Raw genomic sequence first — 15,299 nt, forward strand, 5'->3', positions numbered from 1 at the left:
CACACAGGTCCATTAGTCAAGGACAAATTTGTCTGATCTTACTGAGTGGAGGGGTGGTATGATATCCATCAAAAGTTGAGGATTACCATAACCCATCACTCCTGGTAAATGTGAAGATAGATTAAGGACAACCTAGGTTTGTCCTAGTTTGATAAACTAGGTTATAACTGGAGTCTGAGCTACCCTACGGTTTATAAACTTTTCAAGGGTCTAAAAACTATTTGAGACCTAAGAGCAAACAAATACCTCTAAAATACCCAGCTCCCCATTGCCATATTCCTGCAAAAACAAAGTAAATAAACATTTGAAAGTCAACACAACATACCATGCCAATTAGCCAATTGTTTCCCCAACTCATATATAAATTTAACGTCACACATAAATATAGGCAATTCATATGTAGTAGGGTCCCCTGTATTGTATACATTAAAAAAATTTTTTTTCTGTATACTATGACACCTTAAAAATACCTTTCTGGCTGAGGAGAGGCTGTCCTTTCTAGGGTGAGCCAATTCTTAGACATAGCAAAGATAGGCAAGCTAACCAATCCAGAGCCATGACTCCTCTGTTTGGCTCATACACCCCAGGAGGCAATATTCCTCTCCCTTAATCATCCCAGGGCCGGTTACCAGGCAACTAGGGACCATCCCTATAGGGTAGAGCCCAGTGAAATTAGTAGCCAAAGCAAGCTTGAGAACGAAAAATGGAGCTGGAGGAATCAGGCTCCCTGACTTCAGACTATACTACAAAGCTACAGTAATCTAGACAGTATGGTACTGGCACAAAAACAGAAACATAGATCAATGGAAAAGGATAGAAAGCCCAGAGATAAACCCACACACATATGGTCAGCTTATCTTTGATAAAGGAGGCAAGCATATACAGTGGAGAAAAGACAGCCTCTTCAATAAGTTGGTGCTGGGAAAACTGGACAGCTACATGTAAAAGTATGAAATTAGAACACTCCCTAACACCATACACAAAAATAAACTCAAATGGATTAAAGACCTAAATGTAAGGCCAGACACTATCAAACTCTTAGAGGAAAACATAGGCAGAACACTCTATGACATACATCACAGCAAGATCCTTTTTGACCCACCTCCTAGAGAAATGGAAATAAAAGCAAAAATAAACAAATGGGACCTAATAAAACTTAAAAGCTTTTGCACAGCAAAGGAAACCATAAACAAGACCAAAAGGCAACCCTCAGAATCGGAGAAAATATTTGCAAACGAAGCAACTGACAAAGGATTAATCTCCAAAATTTACAAGCAGCTCATGCAGCTCAATATCAGAGAAACAAACAACCCAATCCAAAAATGGGCAGAAGGACCTAAATAGACATTTCTCCAAAGAAGATATACAGATTGCCAACAAACACATGAAAGAATGCTCAATATCATTAATCATTAGAGAAATGCAAATCAAAACTACAATGAGATATCATCTCACACCAGTCAGAATGGCCATCATCAAAAATCTAGAAACAATAAATGCTGGAGAGGGTGTGGAGAAAAGAGAACCCTCCTGCACTGTTGGTGGGAATGTAAATTGATACAGTCACTATGGAGAACAGTATGGAGGTTCCTTAAAAAACTACAAATAGAACTACCATACGACCCAGCAATCCCACTACTGGCCATATACCCTGAGAAAACCATAATTCAAAAAGAGACATGTACCGGGGCTTCCCTGGTGGCGCAGTGGTTGAGAGTCTGCCTGCTAATGCAGGGGACACAGGGTTCGAGCCCTGGCCTGGGAAGATCCCACATGCCGCGGAGCGGCTGGGCCCGTGAGCCACAACTGCTGAGCCTGCGCGTCTGGAGCCTGTGCTCCGCGGCGAGAGAGGCCGCGGCGGTGAGAGGCCCGCGCATCGCGATGAAGAGTGGCCCCGCTTTGCCACAACTGGAGAAAGCCCTCGCACAGAAACGAAGACCCAACACAGCCAAAATCAATCAATCAATCAATCAATCAAACATACGCATCTGATTCAAGATCCTCATTAAAAAAAAAAAAAAAAAGAGACATGTACCAAAATGTTCATTGCAGCTCTATTTACAATAGCCAGGACATGGAAGCAACCTAAGTGTCCATCAACAGATGAATGGATAAAGAAGATGTGGCACATATATACAATGGAATATTGCTCAGCCATAAAACAAAACGAAACTGAGTTATTTGTAGTGAGGTGGATGGACCTAGAGTCTGTCATACAGAGTGAAGTAAGTCAGAAAGAGAAAAACAAATACCATATGCTAATACATATATATGGAATCTAAGAAAAAAAAATGGTCATGAAGAACCTAGGGGCAAGACGGAATAAAGACACAGACCTACTAGAGAATGCACTTGAGGATATGGGGAGGGGGAAGGGTAAGCTGGGACAAAGTGAGAGAGTGGCATGGACATATATACACTACCAAATGTAAAATAGATAGCTAGTGGGAAGCAGCCACATAGCACAGGGAGATCAGCTCGGTGCTTTGTGACCACCTAGAGGGGTGGGATAGGGAGTGTGGGAGGGAAGGAGACACAAGAGGGAAGAGATATGGAACATATGTATATGTATAACTGATTCACTTTGTTATAAACAGAAACTAACACACCATTGTAAAGCAATTATACTCCAATAAAGATGTTAAAAAAATTTAAAAAAATTAAAAAAATAAAAGAAAGAACTGGAAAGAACTTGTCTGAAGTCAGGCCACCAGGGAAATAGGCACAAAACCTAGCTAGCTTAATGCATAACAAGCTGTTCTAATCTTTGGACCATGAAACCTACACAGTACAAATAACCACCTCTGAGTGTTAATCAAAAAAATTCTGCCCCTAGGGTTTTAAAGTTGTCATGGTCCATGCAATCTGGTTTCTTTTTCCTTCTAATTTTAAATCCCATGGGGGCTTCATGTACCCTTTACCATAGATGAGATCTGAATCCAAAATTAAGCTAAGAGGGATAAAGTATATCAAAATCAGTGAGCTACAGAAGTTTCAAAGGTCTTCATAAAGATTGGTGAAGTTGAACTAGAGTCTTAAAAACACAAAATTAGTCAATGATAGAATAAAATTAGAAGCAACCTGTGGCGATCATCTACTTGGACGACAAACTCCCACATTTTTTCCTAGCTAGGAAGGTTTCAGTGACTATTCCTAATGAAATGTCTTCACATTGGTTCACGCAAAGATGAGATTTCATAAGTATTTACTACAAAATAAAAATGGGCAACAACTTACATAGGAATGAAACGGGCTCAGAATTCCATCTTGTGTCCCAGGATGAATCAGCTGTCCCCTAATTTTTTTTTTTTGTTATCTATTTTTTATAGTACTGTGTGTATGTTAATCCCAAACTCCTAATTTATCCCTCCCCACCCTTTGCGCTTTGGTAACCATATGTTTGTTTTCTATGTCTGTGGGTCAGCTGTCAAGTTACTGTGAATTTTAATTTATTCAGGTTACTGCGAATCTTTCTTTGGCATACCTGGTGCTCTTTTTTGAAAAATTTATTTATTTATTTATTTGTGGCTGCATTAGGTCTTCGTTATTGCGTGGGCTTTCTCTAGTTGTGGCGAGCAGGGGCTACTCTTCGTTGTGGTGCGCAGGCTTCTCATTGTGGTGGCTTCTCTTGTTGTGGAGCACGGGCTCTAGGCTCACAGGCTTCAGTAGTTGTGGCACGTGGGCTTCAGTAGTTGTGGCTCACAGGCTCTAGAGCACATGCTCAGTAGTTGTGGCGCACGGGCTTCAGTAGTTGTGGCTCGTGGGCTCTAGAGCACAGGCTGAGTAGTTGTGGCGCATGGGCTTAGTTGCTCTGCAGCATGTGGGACCTTCCCAGACCAGGGCTCGAACCAGTGTCCCCTGCATTGGCAGGCGGATTCTTTTTTTTTTTTTTTTTTTTTTTTTAAATATTTATTTATTTATTTATTTATGGCTGTGTTGGGTCTTCGTTTCTGTGCGAGGGCTTTCTCTAGTTGTGGCAAGCGGGGGCCACTCTTCATCGCGGTGCGCGGGCCTCTCACTATCGTGGCCTCTCTTGCTGCGGAGCACAGGCTCCAGATGCGCAGGCTCAGTAATTGTGGCTCACGGGCCTAGTTGCTCCGTGGCATGTGGGATCCTCCCAGACCAGGGCTCGAACCCGTGTCCCCTGCATTGGCAGGCGGATTCTCAACCACTGCGCCACCAGGGAAGCCCGGCAGGCGGATTCTTAACCACTGTGCCACCAGGGAAGTCCCAAAGGATATTTTTAAGTTGTAAAATCTGAAGGGAAATAGATCTGAGCCGTAAAGAAAATGATAAGAAATGCTTTTTTTTTCACAAGACGGCTTCCTCTTTGGTGAGCAGTATAGTGGCGTGACAAGGAGATTAAACTCTGGAGGTAGAGTGGGTTTAGACTTAGTAGCTATGTGACTTTTCTCAAGTCATTTGAACCTATGTGCCTCAGTTTTCCCATTTATAAAGTGGGGATAATGATAGTATTTACTTAGTGGGGGCAGTCGTTAAGATTAAATGAGTTCACATGTATAAACCACTTACAACTGTATATATAGGTATGTATTTATGCATATATATATAAATTTATATATATGTTATTTCTCCCCATTCTACCTAGTACTTATAAAATTTGATTGCCCTATTTGTCTACAAGGCTGCCTCGACTAATTATACTGAACCTTGTAGGTTTCCCAAGCACCTATGGTATATATTTGGAAGAAAAACCATTTAATCTATAACTTTGGAGCTCAAGGGGGAAAAAGTCAGGATTAGAAACATAGTTGTGAAATAATTAATAATAATAACTATCATTTATTGAGTGTTCATCAATATTCCAGGCTGTTCTAGGGACTTCCCTGGTGGTGCAGTGGTTAAGAATCCACCTGTCAATGCAGGGGACACAGGTTCGAGCCCTGGTCCGGGAAGATCCCACATGCTGCGGAGCAACTAAGTCCATGCACCACAACTACTGAGCCTGCGCTCTAGAGCCCACGAGCCACAACTACTGAAGCCCGTGCCCTAGAGTCCATGCTCTGCAACAAAGAGAAGCCACCGCAGTGAGAAGCCCGTGCACCTCAACGAAGAGTAGCCCCCGCTCACTGTAACTAGGGAAAGCCCACGCACAGCAACAAAGACCCAACACAGCCATAAATAAATAAATAAATAAAATATTAAATCACTTAAAAAAAAAATTCCAGGCTGTTCTAAATGCTTTACATGTATTATATTGTATGACTCTTGTAACAACCGTATAGTGTAGGTACTTTATTATGCCATTTTATAGAGGAGGGAACTGAAGCACACACAGGTGAAGTAATTTGCCCCATGTCATGCAGCAGAAGTAACAGAGCTAGAATTTGAGCAGTTTGGAGGTTCTAGACTGTCCTTCTACTACCAGACATCATATTATCATATTTATATATTATAGGTTGGGCTGATATTCAGCCAGTACAACAGAGTAGAGCCAGACTGTCTGTCTGATTGGTTGATGCCCTCTTCTGATTTAGTTGGTGCTAGGATGATTCCATTGTTAACATATTATATCACTCCTGATTACAGGTGTAGTTGAAGCCACGGAAATGAATGAGATGTCCTGGGAAGTGTTCACGTAACAGGGAAGAGCCAAATCGGACTACACGTTGGATCTGTTTCTTTTACTTTAACCTTTGCTTTCCTCTGCTTTTGTTCACTGTCTCTACATAATGGCTTGCCTTAGGGGAACCCTGCCCCTCTGCCTGAATGTTAAACCAAAGTGCCTGTGTTCAGGGAAACATCCAGACCCGTTCCACCTGTGGATGGCTGCAAGGAAGAAGAAACTAACACACCCCCTCCCGGAGGCTGGCCATTCCAGGGGATATCTGCAAAAATTATGGCCTTTTTACTTTACTTCCTCATCTCCTCCCCCTCTCTGTGCTATAAAAGAAACTGGCATCCAAACCCCGATAAGATGGTTTTTCAGAGACACCAGTCTGCCAGCTTTCCGAATAAACACCTTCTATTCATTGGCCTGTCTTGCCGCGAGCAGAGCGAGCTTGGACTCAGTAACATTTATACGATATGAGAAAACTAGTATTTGAGCTCCATGAAAGACAGGGTCTTTTTTATTTACTGCTCTGTTACCAGATTGGTTTTACTCAATCTATTGAATGAATGAATGAATGAGAGGTGATAATCTTATAAAACACCAATATTTCAGTGGTGGACAAAGTAAGAAATGCCTAAGAAGAAAACTGAGAAGAAGGAAACCAGGAGACAACAGGTCTTGGGTATCAAAGAGTTCCAAGAAGAATGTGGTCAAACACAAGAAGGCAAAAGACAAAAGAAGACAAAATTGAAGACAGCCCATTGGTGTCCTTAGCAAAGGCTTACAAAGGAATTGAGGAACAGAAGATAAAGAAAGAGAATAATGAGTCTGCACTACTATTTCAAGAAACTTGGCTGGAAAGGAATGGTTGCATGAGAGTAACACATAATTGGAGAGTAGAGGGAGGGTTACCTTTTTTATCTGGCATTTAGAGTTTCACTAGTGACATTTTGAAAACTCTGCTGGCTCTTTAGGAACTCCCACAAAATAATTCTAAAGTTTATCTAGTTAAAGAAACATGTGAGAAAACCAAGAAAATTCTGAAAAAGAAAAAGAATAATGGGGGCAGGGTGGGCATCAATTGGGAGATAGGGATTGATATATACACACTACTATATGTAAAATAGAGAACTAATAAGGACCTACTGTACAGCACAGGGAACTCTACTCAGTACTCTGTAATGATCTATATGGGAAAAGAACCTAAAAAAGAGTGGACATATGTATATGTATAACTGATTCATTTTGCTGTACAGCAGAAACACACCATCATAAATCAACTATACTCCAATAAAAATTACCAAAAAAAGGGAAAAAAAGAAAAAAAAAAGAAAAAGAATGATGGGGCATACCTCCTTGATCTCCTTTCTACTTTTCTATTCTAACTTTGCTCTAAAAATAGTTAATCCATCCTGTTTCTGACCATAATATATTATTCTTCAAGCTTGATTGTTTAAATACACCCACTGTACCTATTTAATCTTATCAAGATTTCCACTTCAGTGACCTTTCTGACTTTTCCCAACCCACCAGCCCTCTTCGTTCTTCATTTTCTTTCTTATTCAGCTCAGAGGTTGACTCATCTGAAACTTTTTTTGCCCCTCTGCCTCTTTTTATTGCTCCCATCTGCCAAAATCCTAAAACTGGCTAACTATCAGCATCCTCCACGCCAGCACCTTAGCAGCTCAGTTCAACGGGAAAATTCCACACAATAGGGCAGATTTCTTTTTTTTTGGCCACGCCATGTGCCTTGTGGGATCTTAGTTCCCCAACCAGGGATTGAGCCCAGGCCACGGCAGTGAGAACGCAGAGTCCTAACCACTGGAACGCCAGGGAATTCCAATAGGGCAGATGAAAGACTGTAAATGTGTCACCAGCATCCCAAAGGGGCCCTTATAACTAAGGATAGTGAGTCTACTCGATTTCCCTTGTCAACCCCCTCTCCCCACCTTGGGTGTAAGGGGGTAGAGGTGAGTGAATGTATTTATACTCTGGTAGAGGGAAAAGTCTAAGCATGGTCAAATAACAAAAATAAAACAATTTAGTAACCTGTTTGATGTCCTTTATTCAAGGGAAAACAAACCATGAACTGGGGGAATACAGTGCCTTCGAAGCAGGGGGGCCCTCTTTTCCAGGGAGGTCTAGGCAAGAGTGAGTGTTAGAAGCAGCAACTTGGAAACAGGGCATGCGTGATTGGCTGGGAGGTCAAGGGTTTCCTTGTAAGGCTGGCAGGTCCTATTTTCTAGGGTGAGGTAAGCTAAAGCTGAGTGGGAGGGTGGTGGCTGGTGGGTATTAAGTTTATTGGGCATCTCCGGTTTAAGTGTGGGCTGAAACTGAAGTTTTTTTGTTGTTTTTTTTTTTAAATTTTTATTTATTTATGGCTGTGTTGGGTCTTCGTTTCTGTGCAAGGGCTTTCTCCAGTTGTGGCAAGCGGGGGCCACTCTTCATCACGGTGCGCGGGCCTCTCACTATCGCGGCCTCTCTTGTTGCGGAGCACAGGCTCCAGACGCGCAGGCTCAGTAATTGTGGCTCACGGGCCCAGTTGCTCCGCGGCATGTGGGATCTTCCCAGACCAGGGCTCAAACCTGTGTCCCCTGCATTGGCAGGCAGATTCTCAACCACTGCGCCACCAGGGAAGCCCGAAAACTGAAGTTTTGTGATGTGGACCATCCTCTATTTCTTGGGTCCCTAAATTAGGTCCTAGACCCATTTCCACTGCTGGGGGAGGTTCTCCCCCCCATACACACACACATACACACCACCAGACAATGCTTGGGACACCAGCTGGGTGTCCTACAATTCAATTCAATTATGACACTGTCTACCTGGAGACAGCATCAGATTCCACAGGCTAAGAGCTCAGTTCTACAAGACTACTTCCCACCCCTGTCCTTCAGACACCAATTGCAAGCTCAGATTACCTGCGCTTTTGATTGACTACAAATTAGAGGTTCCAGTGATCCCCTCTAACCTAGGATGCCAATCTCAAGTCCAGGTTGTCACTGATACTTCTGACTGACTGGCTATTATAAATCAGAAGTTTCTGGGAATTCCTTGGCGATCCAGTGGTTAGGGCTCCGCGCTTCCATTTGTGGGGGTGGGGGGGTGCGGGGCACGGGTTCGCTCCCTGGTCGAGGAACTAAGATCTCACAAGCTGCACGGTGCAGCCAAAAAAAAAAAAAAAAGGTTCCACAACCCGCTCCTCAGGTTCGATTAATTTGCTAGAGCAGCTCACAGAACTCAGAGAAATGTTTTACTTACTAGATTGCTGGTTTATTATATAAACCAGGAAAAAACAGATAAAGGAAATGCATAAGGCAAGGTATGGAGAAAGGGTATGGGGTGCCCATGCCCTCTCCCAGCGCCACCCTCTCCCCACATCTCCACCAACCTGGAAGCTTTCCAAACACTGTCCTGGATTTTTATTACAGGACTTCATTACACAGGCGTGATTGACTAAATCTTTTGCCATTGGTCCCCTCTCCCCTCCTAGAAGGTCCAAGGGTGGAAGAGAAAGTTCCAACCCTACAAACACAGGGTTATCTCCCTTGGCAACCAGCCCTATCCTTAGGCAACATAAGGACATTCCAAAAGTTGCCTCGTGAACATAGCAAAACACCTTTCTCTCATCACTTAGGAAATTACAAGGGTTTTAGAAGCTCAGTCATAAAAAACAGTACAAAGCCCAAATGCATATTCCTTATTATAATTCACATCATAATTCATAACATCCCAGTCCCGATATACAAATTATCTTTATCAGCATGCCGTAGAAACTACAAAGTATATATTTGCCTATATAAAATTTTAAATTAAGAAAAAAAGTCGTAACGTTACCGAATCGAACTTGGATCTGCCGGTCTCCCTGCAAAGCCAATTTACTGACAAGGGGATGTGGTGAGGGAAAGTACCGCATTTACTACAGGGCACCAAGGAAGGAGAACAGGTAGCTCAACCTCAAAAGAACTGAACTCCCAGATGGCTTTCAGGGAATGGTTTTTAAAGGCGACATTTGGGGTGAGGGTTGCAGAGGGCATGACTTTTTTTCTGATTGGTTGGTGGTGAGGTAACAGGGTGGTGTTTCAGAAATCTTAATCATCAACCTTCTGGTTCCAACCAGTCTGGGGTCTAATGTCTACATGTTTGTGGTTGGCATGTACTCACCATCCTCCACCTGGGCTGGGGTCTTCTTTTCTGCAGAGCAATTCAAAGATACGTATCAGATTGTTATATATATCCCCTGAGAGGAACTAAGACTCTTTTATTGCTGCACTATTGCTTCTTGACTGCTTTTCCTTAGTTTCTGCATTCCCTCATCTCCCTAATTAGTAACTGTTGGATTCTGCTCTTTGGAAGTCAGGGGAGGCCTAGGAGTCTAAAGCTTTTTTCTAACAAACAAGAAACCATGGGACACAGAGGGGCTTTTGTACCTAGGAGGGCCCCGCAGAGTCCGGCTCGGTTTCAATAAACTCAAAAGACTGGGAAAAATACATATGAGAGAAATGGACGTTTCCTCTAATGTACAAATCTCTCTCACAAATTAACAGAGGAGAGAAGACAAACCAATAGAAAAAAAGGGCAAAGGATTGAAGGGGAGCAAAATTTGCCACCCTAAAACATCTCTTTGGCATGTGGATAATTTCAAGCTGAAAACAATCAAGGCCCAAAAGACTCAAGAAGAAAATGTGACCTTCCCCCCTTAGCTGCCTAAAGAATTTAGATAAAGGGCCAGTTCCCAGAATAGAGCTGTCACCAGAGATCTCTGCAAAGAGTACGGGCTGAGTGTGGTGGGGAAACTCGGCTGGGCCTGGAGATCAGAGCCCACTCTGGGTCCCATTGCCTCTGCACAGCCCAGCAAACATCTGTTTGCCATTCACTTTTCCATTTCCTTGCGAATTGCCTTCCTCCCCTTTGAGGTCCCAAATCACTACCCACAGCCTCTTCTTTTGTCTTTAGCTGAAGATGGTATTTAAGGTCAGGGCTTCAGCCATTTGGGTGAGTTAGTTTTTCTGGGTCTCTCCCATGCATACATGTTATCAAACTTTTGTTTGATTTTCTCCTGTTATCTATATCATGTCACATCAATTCTTAGACCAGCCAGAAGAACTAGAAGGGTAGAGGGAAATTCCTTCCTCCCCAACAGGAAAACATAATTCCCAGTCAATGAATACCCACACACAAAATGCCAAATACCACAAATTAAAGAATTAGAAATTAAAGTACCATTGTTCATCTATCAGATTGTCAAAGATTTAAGAGATTGATCATACCCAGTGTGACATTGTGATTTTTTTTTTTAAGAAGTTTTTTTTAAGACTCTTATTTATTTATTTATTTTTGGCTGTGTGGGTCTTCGTTGCTGTGCGTGGGCTTTCTCTACTTGCGGTGAGCGGGGGCTGCCCTTTGTTGCGGTGCGTGGGCTTCTCATTGTCATGGCTTCTCTTGTTGTGGAGCATGGGCTCTAGGCGTGCAGGCTTCAGTAGTTGTGGCACATGGGCTCAGTAGTTGTGGCTTGCGGGCTCTAGAGCACAGGCTCAGTAGTTGTGGCGCACGGGCTTAGTTGCTCTGCGGCATGTGGGATCTTCCCGGGCCAGGGCTCAAACCCATGCCCCTTGCATTGGCAGGCAGATTCTTAACCACTGCGCCATCAGGGAAGCCCGACACTGTGATTTATAATAAGAAATATATATTTGGTCTTCATCCTGTTCATGGCACAAAGCTCCCTTGGAATTTCCTAAATGTTGAGCACAATAAAAGTGTCTTTTGTGATGTTTATGAGGTGACTTTTGGAATCCCCCTAGGTAACATAAAGGTGAAGTCTGGCTGCCAGGAATATCAAAATGTGACTAGAAGTCTGGAACTTTCAGTTCAGCCCCTGACCTTGGGGGAGAGAAGATGGAGAAAACTGAGTTCAATCACCAATGGCCAATCACGCCTATGTAATGATGCCTTCATAAAAACTCAGAAGGTGGGGTTTCTGAGAGCTTTCATATTGGTGAGCCAGAAAGTAACCATATCCCTGGAGAGTAGCGCACCCCAAACTCCACTGGGACAGAAGCTTCTGTGTTCAGGACCCTTCCAGGTCTTGCCATATGTATCTCTTCATCTGGCTGTTCATTTGTGTCCTTTTTTTTTTCTTTTGGCCGCGCCATAGGGTATGTGGGATCTTAGTTCCTGGACCAGGGATGAAACCTGTGCCCCCTGCAGTGGAAGCGAGGATTCTTAACCACTGGACCACCAGGAAGTTCCAGCATTTGTATCCTTTAATATTCTTCATAATAAGCCAGTTATCTAGTAAGTCAACTGACTTCCTGAATACCGTGAGTTGCTCTAGCAAATTAATCAAACCCCACGAGTGGGTCAAGGGAACCTCCAATTTATACCCAGTTGGTCAGAAACACAGGTAACAACCTAGACTTTCAATTGGCATCCGAGGTGGGGGCAGTCTTGCGGGACTGAGTCCTTAACCAGCGGGATCTGACACAAGATAGTATCAGAATTGAGAATCAGAGAATTGCTTTATGTGTGGAAAACCCACACAGCTGGTGTCAAAAGTGAAGTAGCAAAGCAGGGTGAGAGTAAAGGAAAGACACACAGGACTGTGTTTTTTCATTATCCAGTGTTGGCAAGGATGTAGGAAAACTGGAATTTCACTTTTTTTTCTTGGATACATTCTTCTGGATCTCTTTATCCTCTTTCTCTAAACTAGATAATTACTTTCTGTTACCCTGGGATCTCCCTTCACTATCATCCTGGGAATTTTTTTTTCTCTTCTCTTCTGTGTTGAATTACTTGTGTCCTGAATTCCAAGCATTCTCTTTTTATGGTTTAGTCCCTCATTTTGATGTAGTGAATCCTCCAGTGGCTTCCTGAGAAAGCATGGGAAATGATTTTTTTGGATACTTTGCATTTTGAAAATGTCTTTATTCCCAACTTACTCTAGATAGCTTGGCCGACTGTAGAAGTCAGCTGAGAAACATGAGAAACATTTTATCTTCAGAATTTTAAAAGCATGGGTCAAGCTTCTTCTAGATTTCAATGCTGATCTTGAGAAGTCTGACAATAATCTTTTTATCTTTTGCATATCTTTTATCTTTTTATCTTTCTTATCCCCCTACCTCACCCCCAAGCTGTTAGGATTCTCTTTTTAAACCTATGTGGAAATTTCACGTGGTTGATGTGCATTAGTGTGAGTCTTTGTTCATGTAGGAAGCTGGACACTAGAACTTTGCTCACCTTCAGTCTGTAAAATCACATTTTTGGTTCTAAATTCTATGGAATTCAAACCAAGCAAATAAAGCAGGAAATCTACAAGATACTGAAAAAGCTAGAAGAGGTAAGTAGGGTCATTTTGAAGTCAGATTTTGAGAATGGAGTTAGATTTTTGATTGTGGTGGGTAATGAAACCGCGTGGGGCCCTGTGAGGCTCCCGGGCATGGAGCCTATTTTTTTGGTCACCGATTTCTTGTAGGCAAGACTCCAGCCTCCACGACCTATGCTGAGTTCCAAAGGGTGGATTCAAACAGTTGCTAATCAAGGAAGGAGCAGCCAGGAAACCACCTGAGGCCAGATTAAAGGGACCAGAGAAACTCATCAAGATTAGGAGACCCAACCACCTGAGACCCTGCACACACCCTAATCTTGTCAGCAACCCAGCCTTGGGTAATATTGTTATAAAACTTCTCACTACCCGCTCCAAGTTGGGACACATAGTTTTTCGAGGCAGGAGCCAACTGCGTCCCTCTTTGCCTGGTAGAGTATTGAATAATAAAGCTATCCTTTTATACTTCACCCCAAACTCTCTCTCCAAGATTTAATTTGGCACTGGTGTACAGAGAAGCTGAGCTTTCAGCATCAGTAACAAATTACTTTTTTTTTTTTTTTTTTTTTTTACTGTAGGACAGTTGTAATCCCAATTTTCCCATTATCTCAAGTGGCTATGTATCCCATTGCATTCAGTGGGACTTGACTTTTCTGGGGGCTGCAATTATCTTAAAGTTTCCCTCATCTGTTGATGGCAGAGGGATAACTGTCATAACTAGAGGGAACATAATTAGAATGTTTGTCTATTAAAGAAAGAAACTTTATTCCAGCCACGCTGATGGTTGGCTAATTTCCTGACTTGCGCAAAGCACGGACAATGAGTAAGGATTGCTTGATTCAGCCTAGTCCAGCTTCACCTGATTTTTGAAAGTCTGCTTGGGCAGAACTTCCACACCTATAATAGACCTGCCATCGGTCAAACATTTGCAGTTTTATTAATACTTTAAATCTGTATCACTTCTGCAGGAAGTGGGTTTCCTTCCTTGGTTTTTCAGTTTCCTTACAGATGTTCTCCATTTCTCAAAGTGTGTTTCATGGAACTCTATTTTTACATGAGTTTCAAATATGCATCTTTTTAAAGTAGCTTTAGTTCTTAAGAAGTTGGGAAACTCTGCACAGAATCTCTTAAAGTTTCCTAATATGTATTTAAAAAATAAATGCCCATAAAGAATCTTTAAGAGAGTCTAGTCACCACAGAATGCAATTTAGCAATTGCAGGCTTAGAAAGTACTTTGGGGGAATTCCCTGGTGGTCCAGTGGTTTGGACTCTGCGCTTCCACTGCAGGGGGCACGAGTGCAATTCCTGGTTGGGGAATTAAGATCCCGCACGCCCTGTGCCAAAAATAAAAGCATTTATTTGATGAAATATCAAACAAATATTCACCATGTGCTTTATGTCAGTGAATAACACTGTGATTGCACTAATATTTCAGTTGCAAAATAGAAGGACACCTCCATCTTCTGCAACCTCCGTGTTCAATCAGTCACCCTTCTTGGGGACTTCCCTGGTGGCACAGTGGTTAAGAATCCACCTGCCAATGCAGGGAACACAGGTTCGAGCCCTGGCCTGGGAAGATCCTACATGCTATGGAACCCGTGTGCCACAACTACTGAGCTTGCACTCTAGAGCCCACACGCCATAACTACTGAAGCCCATGTGCTGCAAATACTGAAGCCCGGGCGCCTAGAGCCTGTACTCTGCGATACGAGAAGCCACCGCAATGAGAAGCCCATGCTCTGCAATGAAGAGTAGCTCCCGCTTGCTGCAACTAGAGAAAGCCCGCACGCAGCAACGAAGACTCAACGCAGCCAAAAAAATAAAAATAATTTAAAAATTAAAAAAAAAAAAAAGGCTTCCCTGGTGGCACAGTGGTTAAGAATCCGCCTGCCAATGCAGGAGACAAGGGTTCGAGCCCTGGTCCGGGAAGGTCCCACATGCCGCGGAGCAACTAAGCCCGTGTGCCACAACTACTGAGCCTGTGCTCTAGAGCCTGCAAGCCACAACTACTGAACCCACGTGCCACAACTACTGAAGCCCGCGCGCCTAGAGCCCATGCTCTGCAACAAGAGAAGCCACTGCAATGAGAAGGCTGTTCACCTCAACAAAGAGTAGCCCCCGCTCACAGCAACTAGAGAAAGCCCGCTCACAGCAACAAAGACCCAACACAGCCAAAAATAAATAATTAAAAAAAAAAAAAATTCCAACCCAGACCATTTGCATCTGGAGTCTGCGCTCTTTATCACTTCACCATACTTTCTCTTTTGAGACCCTTTCACCTGGAAGGGCCATCCTTGTCCCTCTGATTTATCTAAAGATTACCTGTGGGTAACATGTGTCATGCTTTTGGCCACTCTGTCTATATTTGGGGGATTTCCCACCTCAAGAGTGGAAGGCAGGGAC

The sequence above is a fragment of the Balaenoptera acutorostrata genome, chromosome 11 (assembly GCF_949987535.1).
Source record: "Balaenoptera acutorostrata chromosome 11, mBalAcu1.1, whole genome shotgun sequence".
Taxonomy (NCBI): domain Eukaryota; kingdom Metazoa; phylum Chordata; class Mammalia; order Artiodactyla; family Balaenopteridae; genus Balaenoptera; species Balaenoptera acutorostrata.